The 13,560-nt window shown below is 35.9% G+C and overlaps 1 protein-coding gene across 2 annotated transcripts in view; it reads right to left on the reverse strand.

Annotated features, from left to right (window-relative positions):
* SHISAL2A (shisa like 2A) overlaps positions 1-13,560 on the reverse strand; it is a 113,212-nt gene that overhangs the window by 86,145 nt on the left and 13,507 nt on the right. Inside the window, exon 1 of one of the 2 annotated variants that reach the window (XR_008399477.1) lies at positions 661-690. The exons of the other annotated variant lie outside the window; for it this stretch is intronic. The gene's annotated coding sequence lies outside the window, so the exon portion shown is untranslated. Of the gene's footprint in view, positions 1-660; positions 691-13,560 lie in introns of those variants that run through there. 2 annotated transcript variants of the gene reach the window in all.

The raw sequence follows: 13,560 nt of genomic DNA on the forward strand, positions 1-13,560 counted from the left end.
TCTGCAGGGGGCAGCGTTGCACCAGCAGTTCACAAGAACTGCTGGTGCAATGATAAATAAAATGATCGGCATTTATCGGTGTGCGGCGGACATGGTTCGCTATAGCGGATCATGTCCGTCCGCCCAATGATAAATGAACCCCACAGTAATATTCACAAAGCTATAAACACACAGCAATATACACAAAGCTATAAACACACAGTAATATACACAAAGCTATAAATATACAGTAATATACACAAAGCTATAAACATAGCAATATCAACTTAACACAGCTACATACTAAACGTGTGCATTCGGCATTGATTTACATAAACAAATGGCGTAAATATTGTACTGTGTCATTTGTTTAACAGTACAACACACACAGGGGTATATTTATCAAAGCGTCAACCGAAAATACGCTGGAATTCCGCGTCGTAATTGTCGCGAGATTGATCCGCTGTAGCTATCAAAGCGTCAACATGGGCAAATGTTGAACTTTGTGATGTAACATACGATCCCGCAATCTCAATCCGACGCAGATCGATGCGAGTTGAAAACTCATGGAATTCAAGCGGAATCATGTTCATTCGCCCTCCTATTCAACACTATTTGAAGCTCTCACGAAGTTATAAAAAATTCTACATTTACGCTCGCGTCTTTTCTGACTCAGCGTACCTAGTTTTCAATCTGCCAACCTTGAGGTCACGGATGCCATAGAACTCAATGGGAGTCTGAAAACACAGAAAGTTTATGTTTGATGCTGCAAGACAATGAAGTATATTACATAATAAAAGTAAATTAGAAACTTTATTAAATATGTATACCCTTTAAAAATCAAATTCAATTATTGCGACACATTTAGTGCACTAGTAGATATAGGGATACAAATGAAAAGTACATTACTACTGATGGATTATGCTAAAACGTTGTCTCCCATTACAAAGCAAGTGGACAATATACACATTTATTTAAAATTTTTGCACCAAACTTGTCACACTAATAGATATAGAGATAAAAAATTAAATACAAAACATATAGCTAACTTCATTTAATTTTTATTTTTAAATCTATTTGCACCATGGTTTTTTTTTTTTTTTTTTTTTTTTTTTTTTTTTTTAAATTACCAAGACTTTATTAGTTCCCCTTACTTCGCTGGGGGTCTTCCTTTTCCCTTCCAGTTTTCCCTTGAAGGGGGATTTTCCCCCATAACTAAATTTTATTCTATACATTTTTCTAAAATCAAAATTAGTATACATTATATTCCTTTATGTGTTAACCTTAAAAGCTAAAACCAATATCAAGAGATTCAGAGAGAACAGGGGCACTGTTCATGCTACAGGGCCTTGTTGTCTTTCTAAGCTATCTTTATGCTCTTTAAGAAACTCGCTTACTTCCTCTGCATCTGTGAATATCCTGTTCCCTGCGGTGGTACTAATGCTAAGTCTGGCAGGGTACAAAAGCCTAACTCTCCACCCGTCTTGTATTAGTTTGGTACATATTGGCGCAAGAGAGCGTCGTTTGTTAGATGTCTCGTAAGAGAAGTCATTAAATAACAAAAGTTTTCTGCCTCTATAGATAATTTCTCCATTTGCTTTCCTATAAGCATTCATAATTTTAATTTTTCCCTGAAAATTCAGCAATTTCATGATAACCGGTCTGCCTGCTTTGTTTCTTCCCTCCTCTTGTCTCTCTGAACCTATTCTATGTATTCTCTCAATTATTATATTTTGAGTTTCGTCTCCAATATTTAATAGAGCCATTAGTTCTACCTCCACAAATCTCTTAAGATCTTTCTCCTGTATGTCCTCTGTTAGGCCAATAAGACGTAAATTATTTCTTCTGGCCCTATTTTCTAAGTCCTCAAGTTTATTTTTCATATTTTCAATCTGGGTGGACATAGTGCGTAGTGTTTGGTCCCTCTGTAGGGCCCCATCCTCAATATCCGATATTCTCTGTTCTGCATACGTGAGTCTGGTTGCAAATTGTTTTACTTCAAGTGTTAGTGAGGTGATATTATTTTGAATTAAGTCAAACTTGGGTGTAAATAGTGCGTCAAGCTGCTTAATTAATTCTTCATTGTTAGAACTTTGTGGTAAATTTATTTCGCCCATTCCCCCCTGTGATTCTTGTGAAATTCTATTCCCTTTTTTTTCTTGATTTTTACTTCGGGAAGACATGCTTGGTGAAGTGATTTTGCTTTTGTTTAAGTATTTTTCCATAAATATATGTGACCTCCCCCTTTACCCCGCAATTAGGTGATTACCCCTTGTGTTTAAAAAGTGGGACTATATATTGATAAATAGTGCCAGACTGTGTAAGTGATATTGAGGAGTTTTTAGGCCTACCTCTGTTAGTTAGAGGGCGCAGAATATTTTTCCTAGTTAAATTAAATTGTAGACTGCCCCTTTAAGTAGATATAGACGTGCTTATTCGTGTTTGCTATTTTCTTTTCTAACTTGAGCTATCTGAGCTAGGTATATGATATTCAGATTTTATTTGTAGCTAACAAGTATACTGATCTTCTCTAGGCTGCTTTGTACCTTATATTGTTTTATAAAATTACAACACACCAAAATAGCCTAAATATCTGAATATGAGACATGTATGGTATCACTTAAAAAGGAGACACTTGTGAATTTCTAATCCTTATAAAGTGTTAAGCAAGGCTAGCAACGGCTAGTTTGAGACCTGAGATGATTTTTTTTTCTCTTTTCTCCTTCCCTTCCCCTTTTTCTTTCCCTTTTTTTTCTCTTTCTTTTTCTTTCCTTCTTAGGGAGTAAAGCTAGCTCAATTATCAATTATCACCTTTGCCTTAAATCTTATATTATTTTGCAAAGTACAACATACCAAGATATCCTAGATGTCTAACAAACATGTGGTATCACTTAATATTGCAAACCTATACATTTCTATCATAATTTTTAGCCCTGTACCGACATTATCAATCAGAAAGAGAGAGCACCAGATAACATGAGTGAAACAACTCTTTTAACCCTGGGTTACCCCCGGGGCATATTCAGTAAAAGTTTCTATAGCCAATATCCTTATGCAAGGAGGCTAATTGTTCCACTGCTGATATTATTATAGCAGGTGCTGCTTGAGAGTTTTTATAAGTCCCACATCTTTTTGTAGTGAGTAAACAGAGGGAAGAGAAAGAAAGCAGTTCTCTGGGCTTTCTTTTTCCTTCTTCACTTCCTTTTCCCCTTCCTTCTCTCTCTTCCCCTTCTCTCACTTCTGCTCTCCTTCTTTCCAACAGCAGGCCCAGTTAGTAGACTATGCTTTTTTTTTTTCTTTTTTCTTTTCTTTCTTTGAAAAAAAGGTCTCCTTTTCTCTTTCCTCTCTCTTTCCCCTTTTAGACAAATTGCTTGCTTTACTTTCCTTTGTAAGTGCTCTCTTTACCCTGTTTTCTTACAGGGGAGACATTAAATGTTCATAATCTGATACTCTTCATTCAGGACTCTTGCTCTTCAGGGGGTTACACTGCACTAGGAGGGTTGAGGGGGGGGATGAGTAACCTATGTCAGGCCCTACTCTTGCAGGAGCTCCAATATGTTCACAGTCTGGCTCTACACCTGACACCCCCCCCTCTACCAATTGTATGCAGACATTGTTTCAGCAAAGTTATTAAAGAAAAAGACAAATCCAAACTTATCTTATTCTGTAGCGATGATTCTGGTAACTGTGGTTTCACCGCTCAGCAGGACTTTCTCTCCTGCTGATCCTCCAAGTATATGGACTTGCTGGCAGGTCGAGGTGATGTTGTGCTCAGGATCCCTTTAGCCTGTGTCCTGAGCTGGCCGACAAGGAACACTTGTCTCCTTTCCTCCTGGGGCAAGAAGTTGATATATGTGACACCTTTCCCACTGCTATATCCGCTCACCAACTGCTCCTTGGGTCCTGGCGGGCAGCGTGTGTCACTAGGGGCTCTTTAGGCAGCCACTGTAGATGGGCCTAGTAGGCCGGTGACAATAGGCTCTGCAGGGCTGTCGGCCTCCTTAATGGCAGCTACGGGTCCTGGGCTGGGTGGTTGCGGCCCGCCTATAGGCACTCGATGCCGCGGCTTCTTTCTTAGGCCTCTGGAAGCAGGCAGCGTACTACACACGCGTCTGCTTGCTTAGCCCCTCCTACCGGAAGTTCTATTTGCACCATGGTTAATGTTTTCTATACGCAAAGACAAATGTTACCAACACAAAGTTGTTAAATAGCATTCCCTTTAGACTTGTGCATGATCGAAAAATTCGTTTTGGTTCGGTTCGGATCGATTCGGATTTTTTCGAATTTCGGATCGGTTCGAATTCGGAAAAATTCGAATGAATTTGTTTCGGATTTGTTTCGGATTCTAATAAATTCGGCTGGATTTGATTTGGTTCGGTTCGGAAATTCGGAATTTCGGTATGTGTTAGGTGGGATGTGCTGTGTATTAGACTAGTATTATGTACTGTATATTAGGTGTAACCCATAGCAGAGTGATATAACCTAATATACTGTACAATACTGGTGTAATCCATGGCCATCCGAATTTACCGAATAAATCCGAACTAATTCGGATTTGTTTGGTAGATTTGGTACTACCGTAATTCGGAAATTCGAATCGTTCCGAATCTCCGAATTTAACTAATTCGCCCGAATTTCGAATCGAACCGCACATGTCTAATTCTCTTTCTGTCATGTTTTGCAATGGTGATACTCTACATTATTCTTCAATTCACTATGCAAATATTTTTTTAACAAAGTATAGCAAGATAATGAAAACAGTGGCATGCAAAATACATTGAAATGATTTTAAAATGGCATTCGACTTCACACAAAGGATAGCAAGAGAATGAAAACAGTGGCATGCAAAATACATTAAAAGGATTTTAAAATAGCATTCAACTTCACACAAAGGATAGCAAGAAAATGAAAACAGTGGCATGCAAAATACATTGAAATGATTTTAAAATGGCATTCGACTTCACACAAAGGATAGCAAGAGAATGAAAACAGTGGCATGCAAAATACATTGAAATGATTTTAAAATGGCATTCAACTTCACACAAAGGATAGCAAGAGAATGAAAACAGTGGCATGCAAATTGTTAAAATTTTAAAATTATATTTTTTCTTACTTTGCTCTATCTGAGTTTTAAAATTACATACATTTACACAATTTAACTAAATGTCTAATTACTTTACTATCACATGCTATTCATGACTCCTGAAATTAAAATTATTTATTCATTTAACATTTAATAGAAGTGAGTTGTTTATATATATTTATATATATATATATATATATATATATATATATATATATATATATATATATATATATATATAAGAAACAAACTCTAGCCTCGCGCGCTGCCTTACCCGTCCGTTACTTCCTGCTTCCTTACTACGGCACAATGGAGCATGGGATAACGTCACTCGTAGACGCACTGCAATAGGTATCCAGGCTACAGCACTCACTCCGTCCAAGGAGCGCTAGAAGTGTACAAAATTACAAAGGAAAGTCCAGATCCAAAATGCAGATAAAACTTACTTCTTTTATTCGGAAAGCCAAGTAAAAACACAGTGTATCAGCAGATACAATTTCTCCAAAACCTAGACTGACATGTTAGCATAGACAGCTGGGCAATCTGCAGCAGACATGTTTCGTGCCTACAGGCACTTGTTCACTGCTCACAGGTGTCCCAGCTCCTCATCCTTAAATAGGTCATTCTTAAAGGTATAGACACACATATTTAGAATTCAAATTCATTCCATGCTAACAAACTCTTCACTAATGTTGTATACAAAAAGTTCACAAACATTTCAAATAAATTTGATAATCAACAAGCACAAATCAACACATGAGATTATTCATAAATACTTCAAAATATAATCTGTAAAAACTAAGCATTATATTAATCACATTTTTATACCATTCTTAGTCATGTTGCAATGCTATAAGGCATCAAATGTATTAAAAAAATCCTTATTATACAAATGGGGCTACTGCATAGGCATATTTGTAGGAAATACATATGAGGAATTATAATAAACATATCCCATGTAAAATTCTTCTCACTTATGCTATACATATATATACACACTAAAGTATGTATGTCCAATATTAAAAAAGAATTAGAATAATTCACTCTCCCCTTTGCACCAAATATGTCGCTAATTGCTATATTTACAATTCCTGGTCAGGAAAATAATACATTTATAATTAATGTAAATATGTTTGCTAAAGATTTCTGACATAACACATTCACACACACACACACACATATATATATATACTTCCCACGGAGGATAGGAGGAGTCCGGGGCATCCAACATGAGCATAGGGACCACATTGTCTATGAGATGATGCGGCGGATTCGAAGGGTGTCCGGGATAAGGATGTCGCGTCAGAGTTGTTTTTGGACCTTCAGAGACGCGAAAACGAACGCTACCGGGAGTTCCGATTGCTCATTAGAGCCTGTAAGTAGCATTTATTATATAGTGTATTATAATTATAAATTATGTATATTTCAGTGACGCAGAAAAATCAAATTTTATTTCATGATAGAGCATTACATTTTAATTGACTGTAATGTAGTCCTATATATTTTATTTCATTCTGTTAATATCTTTACTTGAAAATACAAGATTATACAGTTAGTTGCAGGCCCATTTTAATTTCAAAACATGGGTTTTATTTGCTGATTGTTGGCTTAATGGCAGCCACCAATTTTATGCCAGCCACCACTAAAAAAAGTTCTGTAAAGGTTCACTAAACTCAAATTGACTGCCTCCTTAGCTTATATACATTATTTTTTAAATTAAGACAGCCATAGAAAAAAGAAAAATTGATAATATGAGAAAATTTGGTTAATTAAAATATAATACTCTACAAGAATCATTTAAATAAAAAAAATAAAAAAATATTGAAAAATATATATATTCTATATATATGTAATTTTACTTTTTGTTTTATATATATATATATATATATATATATATATATATATATGTGTGTGTGTGTGTGTGATTTCAAATAGGTTGTTATTTTCACCACAGGAAATAAAGATTACATGAATTACAGCTGCAGATACATTACACAGAAGAAAAATATCACATGGATCTAATGTTGACATACAACTTTATTTTTTCACACATCTCAGGCGGCCAAGAGAAAGAATTGCCCGGTACATCAGACCAGTGTCATTGGCTACCCCTAGGAGCAACTGCTCTTCTCCCCCGCTGCCATTGACACTGCTTGAGCGTCATCCAGAGGATGAGTCAGGAACAGATTTGGACGTCTCTGATATCCAAGGTAATTTTAAAGTATAATACTATGTTTGCAGTATTTAATATTAAAAAAAAATTTTTTAGACAGGTTCGTTTAGAGTGCAGGTTAATGTAATGGATTGTATTTGTAAAATTGAAATTGTTGTACCAGTTTTTCCACAACATTTTTGTGTATAATATAGGCCTTTGTATAACAGATTTCCTTTTGTCTTTTTATAGATCTTGATCAGGGGACCCAGACAGAGCCCTTTCTGTCTGTTATCTTTCGGCAGCTGGCGAAGGGGCTGGATATTGTATCCAGGGCTATGCGGGCCCTGCAGGAGGCCATGAGCAATTTTAATTGACTTTTATATTTTTATGTATAATAAATACATATTTAATCTAAATTATGGTGTAGCTGTATTCATTAAAATATTATTTTGAAGTGACATAAAAACACAATATATGTTGAATGATGTATAAATAGCATGCTATGTGGTCATTTTTTGTATATTTTTTATATATATATTTTTTTTATCTATATTTAATTTCTCTTGATCTTTTAAATATACTTGGATGAAGAGCATATTTTGATAAACTATGTAGCTGCTGATTGATGACTGCACATAGATAACTCATATGATTGGCTTGCACATGTGCATTGCTATTTCTATTCAAAAGGATATCTGAGGATTAAAGGGAAACTGAACCCAAATTGTATCTTTCATGCTGCAGATAGAGCGTGCAATTTTAAGCAACTTTCTATTTTACTCCTATTAACAACATTTCTTCATTCTATTTGTATCTTTATTTGAAAGTCAAGAAAGTAAGTTTAGAAGCAGGCCCATTTTTTAAGAACAAACTGGGTTGACCTTGCTGATTGGACAGCACCAATAAACAAGTGATGTCCATTGTCTGAAACAGAATTTGCCTGGCTCCTTAGCTTACATGCCTTCTTTTTCAAATAAAAATAACAAGAGAACAAAGATAAATTGATACTAGGAGTAAGTTTATTAAAATTGAATGATCTATCTGAATCATGAAAGAAAAAAATTGTGTTTGTGTCCCTTTAATAAAAGTCCAAGGGTTGCAATGTTGCTTGAGATGGTCTTCTATATCTTCATAATAATATTTCTGATATGATTTTGATATCCCTTTAAGATCGGAAATAACATTATTTAAAAAAAAATATGAAAAGAAGAATGAATATATATATATATATATATATATACATATATATTTACACACATATATACATATATATAATTAATATATATATACATACATATATATTTACACACATATATACATATATATAATATATATATATATATATATATACATACATATATATTTACACACATATATACATATATAATTAATATATATATATATATATATACATACATATATATTTACACACATATATACATATATATAATTAATATATATATACATACATATATATTTACATGTATATAGATACATATAAATATATCAATGAAAGAAAAAATGTATATATATATATATATACACACTAAAGTATGTAATATTAAAAAAGAATTAGAATAATTCACTCTCCACTTTGCACCAAATATGTCGCTAATTGCTATATTTACAATTCCTGGTCAGGAAAATAATACATTTAAAATTAATGTAAATATGATTGCTAAATATTTCTGACATAACACATGCACACACACACACACGCACGCACATATATATATATAATATTAAAAATAATTAAAATTGATAAATCTCCACATACAATTTTAAACAACTTTCAAAATGACTTATATTGTCAAATTTGCTTCATTCGCTGAACACATCTATTAAGCCAATCACAAGAGACAAATGTGTGCAGGCACCAATTATCAGCTAGCTCCCACTAGTGTAGGATATGTGCGTTTCTTTTCCAACAAGGGATACCAGGAGAACAAAGCACATTTGAAACTAGAAGTGAAACTGAAAGTGTTTTAAAATGACATGCTCTATCTGAATCATGCAACTTAAATGTTTACTTTCCTATCCCTTTAAAATATCCATTGTTTGCAAATAAATACATATGATACCCTGATTACATGTTATAATCGCAATTATTCCTGCTCAGAAAAATAATACATTTACAATCTATACGTATAGTTGTATAAATCAACAGAGATATGACAGACAACATTGTTTAGAAGAAAAAAAAGGAACTTAGGGACATGTAAATATGTTTGCAATAGATTTCTGAAAAAACAAACAAACATATATATATATATATATATATATATATATATATATATATATATGTGTGTGTGTGTGTATATACATAATAAAATATGTATGTCCAATCTTAAAGAGAATTCTAATAATTCCCTCTCCACTTTGCCCCAAATATGTCGCTACTTGCTATATTCGCAATGAGTCCTGCTCAGAAAAATAATTCGTAAACAGTAATGAAATGGTATAAATAAAGTTTGGAAAAACCCGAATAGACGCAAAATCGATGACTGCTAGTTAACAACAGTCCGATGTTCTTGGCACCGTACGTGACGCGCGTGTTTTTGACAGCTTTTTTTATAAATAAGGAGATCGCATTCAGATCCGCGGCTGCGATGTTTGGTGATGTTTGGCGAGCGTATTGACGCCCGCGAATACAACATAGTTGACGCTTTGATAAATATCCCCCATAGTGTGTGTTTCACTATTACACAATGGCTGTTTGTTTATATAAATGAATACTGAATGCACATATCTACTACATACCCAACACACTTCTAGCACTCTGCTGGGTATATGGCAGTATGGGGTACAGGTATTAGAGTATTGTCTAAGTCTATGAGAAAGCAGACAAAAGTATGTTAAAACCTACTCTTTTTATACACAGCCCATCTCATACCCATCCTGCACACAGCTCAACCCAACAAAGCCTGTCTCTTCTGTGCACAGTCCACCCAAACCTCTCTAGTTTTGTACACAGTCAACCCAAGTATGCCCTTCTGTAGACCATCCCACCGTTTACTCTGTAACTAGCCACTTTGGTGCAAAGCCCACCCTGATTCTTTCATGAAAAATTCATCCAAGTCACATCACTTTTGAAGTCTGCCCATGTCATCACATTTTAAACACATCCTACTTATTGTTTGTCCATGTCTTCTCATTTTAAACCCATCCTACTTATGAAGTCTGCCCATGTCATGCCGTTTTAAACCCATCCTACTTATGAAGTCTGCTCATGTCATGCCGTTTTAAACTCATCCTACTTATGAAGTCTGCTCATGTCATGTCGTTTTAAACCCATACTACTTATGAAGTCTGTCCATGACATTTTAAACCCATCCTACTTATGAAGTCTGCCCATGTCATGTAGTTTTAAACCCATTCTACTTATGAAGTCTGCCCATGTCATGTCGTTTTAAACACATCCTACTTATGAAGTCTGCCCATGTCATGCCGTTTTAAACCCATACTACTTATGAAGTCTGCCCATGTCATGTCATTTTAAACCCATCCTACTTATGAAGTCTGCCCATGTCATGTCATTTTAAACCCATCCTACTTATGAAGTCTGCCCATGTCATGTAGTTTTAAACCCATCCTACTTATGAAGTTTGCCTATGTCATGTTGTTTTAAACCCATCCTACTTATGAAGTCTGCCCATGTCATTTAGTTTAAAACCCATCCTGATTTCACTGTTTTCATGATGCTGAGAGGTGAGGGTTAGGATGGATAGTACTGGCACTAGTTAGTGCAGAAATATGTTGCAGTGCTAGTGTCAGTACAGTAAAATAAACAGCAATCACTGGCAAGTGTGCGTTACCCCCCTTTTTTATTCCCTAAACATCAATCTCAAAAGCTTAATCAGTGTTCCTATATAAATGCAACTGATTTGCTAACGCAACAGTTCCCATGTTATTATTTTATTTTTTGTATCTCATGCACTAAAGCACCCGCCAGCCTCACCAGTTCCTATGTTATTCTATGTACTGTATCTGATTCACTAAAGCTCTGTCCAGCATCTCCAGCTTCACCAGTCCCTATGTTTTCTATGGATGTTGGAGGGGGATTTAGTGAATCAGGTACACAGTTTCACCAGTCCCTATGTTAATCTAAGTACTGTACCTGATTCATTAAATCTTCCTCAAGCCTCTACAGTTTCACCATTCTTTATGTTATTCTATGTATCTGATTCACTAAAGCCACCTCCAGTCTCTCATGTCCCTTTGTTAATCTATATACCTGATTCACTAAAGCTCCCTCCAGCCTCACCAGTCCCTATGTTATTCTGTGTATCTGATTCACTAAAGCTACCTCCAGCCTCTCCTGTCCCTTTATTATTTTATGCACCTGATTAACTAAAGTTCCCTCCAGCCTCACCAGTCCCTATGATTTTCTATGTACCTGATTCACTAAAGCCTCACCAGTTCCTTTGTTATCATAGGCAGCTGATTCACCAAAGCTCCCTCTAGCCTCTCCAACCTCACCAATCCCTGTTATTCGATGCAGTTGATTCACCAAAGTGCCCTCCAGCCTCTCCAGCTTCAACAGTTCCTATGTTATTCTACAGTATCTCACAAAGGTGAGTACACCCCTCCCATTTTTGTAAATATTTTATTATATCTTTTCATGTGACATCACTGAAGAAATGACACTTTGCTACAATGTAAAGTAGTGAGTGTACAGCCTGTATACTAGTGTAAATTTGCTGTCTCCTCAAAATAACTCAACACACAGCCATTAATGTCTAAACCGTTGACAACAAAAGTGAGTACACCCCTAAGTGGAAATGTCTAAATTGGGCCCAAATATTTTGTGGGGCCACCATTTTTTTCCAGCACTGCCTTAAGCCTCTTGGGCATGGAGTTCAGCAGAGCTTCAGAGGTTGCCACTGGAGTCCTCTTCCACTCCTCCATGACGACATCACGGAGCTGGGGGATGTTAGAGACCTTGCGCTCCCCCAACTTCCATTTGAGGATGCCCCACATATGATCAATAGGGTTTAGGTCTGGAGACATGCTTGTCCAGTCCATCACCTTTACCCTCTGCTTCTTTAGCAGGGCAGTGGTTGTCTTGGAGGTGTGTTTGGGGTTGTTATCATGTTGGAATACTGCCCTGCGGCCCAGTTTCCGAAGAGAGGGGATCATGCTCTGCTTCAGTATGTCACAGTACATGTTGGCATTCATGATTCCCTCAATGAAATGTAGCTCCCAAGTGCGGGCAGCACTCATGCAGGTCCAGACCATGACACTCCCACCACCATGCTTGACTGTAGGCAAAACCCACTAGTCTTTGTACTCCTCACCTGGTTGCCGCCACACATGCTTGACACCATCTGAACCAAATAAGTTTATCTTGGTTTCATCGTACCACAGGACATGGTTCCAGTAATCCCTGTCCTTAGTCTGCTTGTCTTCAGCAAACTGTTTGCGGGCTTTCTTGTGCATCATCTTTAGAAGAGGCTTCCTTCTGGGACGACAGCCATGCAGACCAATTTGATGCAGTGTGCGGCGTATGGTTTGAACACTGACAGGCTGACCCCCCACCCAGGGGCGTATTTAGGTTTTGTGCTGCCCTAGGCACTCAAAATTCTGCTGCCCCCCCCCCCCACCCCACCCCAGGTTTAAGGCCTTTTTTTAGACATAATATTTTTGGGGCAGGGTGTAAAAAATTAAAAAAAAAAGTCTTTTAAAGTAGATGTTCATCGGGGCTTGTATTCACTCTGGTCACACACACACACACACATATATATATATATATATATATATATATATATATATATATATATATATATATATTAAGACATTATTTTGCAAGTCAGATGATTAAAGTGTTTATATCAGAAAAAAATATCCTTCACTGTATGATAGTTTGTCATTAGGTAGTTGTTTAACCTTAAACATCTTCTTTGGTGATTGACAGTTATTTAAGCAAAATATCTGCTTGGATAAATATGTAATGAATATACAAACTGGTCTTTAAAAGTACTTAAAAAATACAACAGTAGTTATGATAGGTTTAGGAATTGTATCCTAGGGGATAAAGTCACATGATACAATCATAATAAAGTATATACTTGTATTGTTTCTGAATGTATTAAATGCATACAACATATTTTTAGTTGTGTTTTAAGTTACATAGTTGTATAGATTCAGCAATAAATACTTATTCTTTGCATGTATGACAGATAGACAAACAATAAATGTACAAGTATTTAGTGACTAATCCGTTTAAGTATTTTAATGCCTAATGAAGATGTATTGAAGGGAGAAAGGCATATGCTGTTTCACAGTGGTCACGGTGTAGTGCACACTGCACTGTGTAGTCTGTGTGAGTCTCAATCACGCGGTG

Source organism: Bombina bombina, chromosome 10 (assembly GCF_027579735.1).
Source record: "Bombina bombina isolate aBomBom1 chromosome 10, aBomBom1.pri, whole genome shotgun sequence".
NCBI classification, from domain to species: Eukaryota; Metazoa; Chordata; class Amphibia; order Anura; family Bombinatoridae; genus Bombina; species Bombina bombina.